Source organism: Bison bison, unplaced genomic scaffold (genome assembly GCF_000754665.1).
Source record: "Bison bison bison isolate TAMUID 2011002044 unplaced genomic scaffold, Bison_UMD1.0 scf7180017864326, whole genome shotgun sequence".
NCBI classification, from domain to species: Eukaryota; Metazoa; Chordata; class Mammalia; order Artiodactyla; family Bovidae; genus Bison; species Bison bison.
This window is the reverse complement of record NW_011494898.1, coordinates 6,441,890-6,445,839: the sequence shown is the minus strand read 5'-3', so window position 1 is coordinate 6,445,839 and position 3,950 is coordinate 6,441,890. Positions and strand designations below refer to the sequence as shown.

The following is a 3,950-nucleotide window of genomic DNA, read 5'->3' as shown; positions in this document are numbered from 1 at the left end:
CTTTTCTAAATCCAACTTGAACATCTGGAAGTTCATGGTTCACGTATTGCTGAAGCCTGGCTTGAAGAATTTTGAGCATTACTTTACTAGCATGTGAGATGAGTGCAATTGTGGGGTAGTTTGAGCATTCTTTGGCATTGCCTTTCTTTGGGATTGGAATGAAAACTGACCTTTTCCAGTCCTGTGGCCACTGCTGAGCTTTCCAAATTTGCTGGCATATTGAGTGCAGCACTTTCACAGCATCATCTTTCAGGATTTGAAATAGCTCAACTGAAATTCTATCACCTCCACTAGCTTTGTTCGTAGTGATGCTTTCTAAGACCCACTTGACTTCACATTTGAGGATGTCTGGCTCTAGGTGAGTGATCACACCATCATGATTATCTGGGTCGTGAAGATCTTTTTTGTACAGTTCTTCTGTGCATTCTTGCCACCTCTTCTTAATATCTTCTGCTTCTATTAGGTCCCTACCATTTCTATCCTTTACTGAGCCCATCTTTGCATGAAATGTTCCCTTGGTATCTCTAATTTTCTTGAAGAGATCTCTAATCTTTCCTGTTCTATTATTTTCCTCTATTTCTTTGCATTGATCACTGAGGAGCTGAGAAAGGCTTTCTTATCTCTCCTTGCTATTCTTTGGAACTCTGCATTCAGATGCTTATATCTTTCCTTTTCTCCTTTGCTCTTCTCTTCTCTTCTTTCACAGCTATTTGTAAGGCCTCCTCAAACAAATTAAATGGACCCCAATTATAGGAATTGCTGGTTCAGACAAAGAAACAAACACCTAATTTTAATTAAATTCAGAAGGTGCCTTGGTTAAAATAAAACCTGAGGTATGCTGATTTCTTCATTTTGTCCTTACCTGACTCAAATTTTAATTTTAAGGTGAGCAGCTGAGAACCTCTGATTGCAAAATCCTGCATGTCAATGGGTTTTTCATTGTTAAAATGAGTTATTTGCTAGAAATGCCTCATTGCACCTAGGTATTTGATTCAAAGGCTGTGATTTATGACTTAGACTGGAATTTTATAGGAACAATGTCATATTACACCTGAAAATGTCATTTATTTTCATGCTGTATTTAAATTACACTTATACCAAGTTACAGCAATATTTAAAAAGTAATATTCAGTGCTTCCTTACATTTACCACGTTTTTTAATCAGAGTAGAACTGGGTTCAAAGTTACTGAATGGGGAAACAATTCTGCCACAAAAATGTAACTGTTGAATAATTAATCAAAGAAGAAATGTGTTCAGGTATATGGTTTTGTCTTTCTTTGTTGTGAGAATTTCATTTTTATTTTTGAAATGAATATATTCATGCCCCTGGATTTTCCCTTTTGAAGTGGGATTCATAGCATATCTCAAAACTAAACCCATAGTACATTTTACAGAAGGTAATATAGATACAATTTTCTGATGAATGTGAAGTGTATTTTTCCAAAATGTATTTAAACTAGAATATTTGGAAGTGGGTATGCTTTAGTGTATTCTGGAGGAAATAAGCAATCACTTAAAATAGTGGATAACTGGGTATAGTAGTGAGTGTAAAATAAAGTTGAGATAATCAAAGTGCTTCCTGACTCTATAAGAATGATCAGGGATTAATTTTCAGCATTTATTCTTTTTTTTTTATGTTGTGAGACAAAGCATTGAATATGTTAGTTTCACCCTTTGTCCAGAAATAGCTGTAGTTCACATTGCCTGCATTTTTTAATTCAGATCAATAAGTGGGAATTTTAATATCCCCCTTTATTACTAGTAATTTTTTAAATTCCCTGAGTATTTCTCACTTGACTGCAAACCACAAAATAATATGCTTTCTTCATAGATTGTGTCTCTGATCCCCACATTTCTACCCACTCCCAGGCAGAGATGACGGAAGCAACTTAGCAGGCACGCACACCAATTAGGAGAAACAAATGTGTCATAATGCATAATTTTTGTTTGTTTCTGGGAGGTCTTTTTCCTTTGAAGTGGCAGCATACTTGTTTGTCTTATTTGTTTTGCAATAGAGGTATAGATTTAGCGAGGAAGCAGTGGCATTCACCTCTATTTTCCTGGAGATCAGTTGTAGGTGTTTATGAGGTATGTGATGGTGATTTTATGGGTCAGAAATCTAGGATTTAGATACCTTATAGACAGGAGCACTCTAACCAACCCATGTAGGAACTGAACTTATAACCAACAAAACAAACGGGTGAACAAGCAATAAAAAGATCAAGTTGGTTTGAAAAGTAAAAGCTTCAACTCTTTTTAGGTCATGTTCAGAGCTTCTAGTCAAAACCATTTCTGAACACAACTCCAAATAAGTCTAGTGTTTTTAAAATATTCATAGTAGTATTTTATTCACTAATTTGTACCTATTGGGATGAGTACGTGCTTTGTATTACTGATGCCATGAGTGCCTTGTCCCAGAGAATTTCATTTTGTATGATAGAAGACAAATGAACAGCAAAATGATTTTATATGGTTTACCTATTCTGAAAAGCAGTGTTACCTTTTTTTTAAAGTATTCCATAGCTAAATAAGTCTGGAAAACATTGTGTTAACATTCAGTCAGGCTTTTTTTTTTCTTCTTCCTTACAAAAGTACTTAGATTTCAACATTTTGATCGTTTTTTTTTTTTTTTAACATCTTCATTTTATTTATTTTTGTAATTTTTTTAACTTATCTGCCTATTGGGTCTTAGTTGTGGCACATGGAATCCAGTTCTCTCACCAGGAATGGAGCTTGTGCCCCTACATTGGGAGCACTGAGTCTTAACCACCCGTCTGCCAGGAAGTCCCTAATATTTTAATCTGCATTGTGAATCTATTAGAGGAAAATATGGTGTGTGGCCTTTCATAATCTAATTAGTCTATGAAAACTTTGTACACAGTACGTATCAGCTCCATTTGTTCTATAGAACACAGTTTGAGATGGATTATCTATAATATGCATGTGTGTGTGAGTTGCTTAGCCATGTCCGACTGTTTGCAACCCCATAGACTGTAGCCCACCAGGCTCCTCTGTCCTCCACTATCTCCCAAATTCATGTCCATTGAGTTAGTGATGCTGTCTAACCATCTCATCTTGTACCAACCCCTTCACCTTTTGCCTTCGATCTTTCCCAGGATCAAGGTCTTTTCCAGTGAGTCAGTTCTTCATATCAGGGGGCCAAAGTATTGGAGCTTCAGCTTCAGCATCAGTCTTTCCAGTGAATATTCAGGGTTGATTTCCTTTAGAATTGACTGGTTTGATCTCCTTGCAGTCCAAGAGACTCTCAAGAGTATTCTCCAACACCACAGTTCAAAAGCATCAATTCTTTAGTGCTCAACCTTCTTTACTGTCCAACTCTCATACTCATACATGACTACTGGAAAAACCACAGCTTTGACTAGATGGGCCTTTGTCGGCAAAGTGATGTCTCTGCTTTTTAATATGCTGTCTAGGTTTTTGTCATAGCTTTCTTTCCCAGGAGCAAGCATCTTTTAATTTCATGGCTGCAATCACTCTCCACAGTGATTCTGGAGCCCAAGGAAATAACTCTGTCACTGCTTCCACTTTTTCCCCTTCTACTTGCCATAAAGTGATGGGACCAGATGTCATGATCTTAGTTTTTTAAGTGTCAAATTTTAAGCTAGCTTTCTCACCCTCCGCTTTTATCCCTGTCAAGAGGCTCCTTAGCTCCTCTTCACTTTCTGCCATTAGAGTGGTATTATCTGTATATCTGAGGTTGATATTTCTCCCATGAATCAGACTCTTGAGAGTCCCTTGGACTGCAAGGAGATCCAACCAGTCCATCCTAATGGAAATCAGTCCTGAATATTCATTGGAAGGACTGATGCTGAAGCTGAAACTCCAATACTTTGGCCACCTAATTAGAAGAACTGACTCATTGAAAAGACCCTGATGCTGGGAAAGATTGAAGGCAGGAGGAGAAAGGGATGACAGAGGATAAGATGGT

The 3,950-nt window shown here is 37.2% G+C and overlaps 1 pseudogene; it reads right to left on the bottom strand.

Annotated features, from left to right (window-relative positions):
* The window catches only part of LOC104998274, a 10,937-nt pseudogene extending 10,014 nt beyond the window's left edge, over positions 1 to 923 (bottom strand).
* Between the last annotated feature and the right edge of the window lie 3,027 nt (positions 924 to 3,950).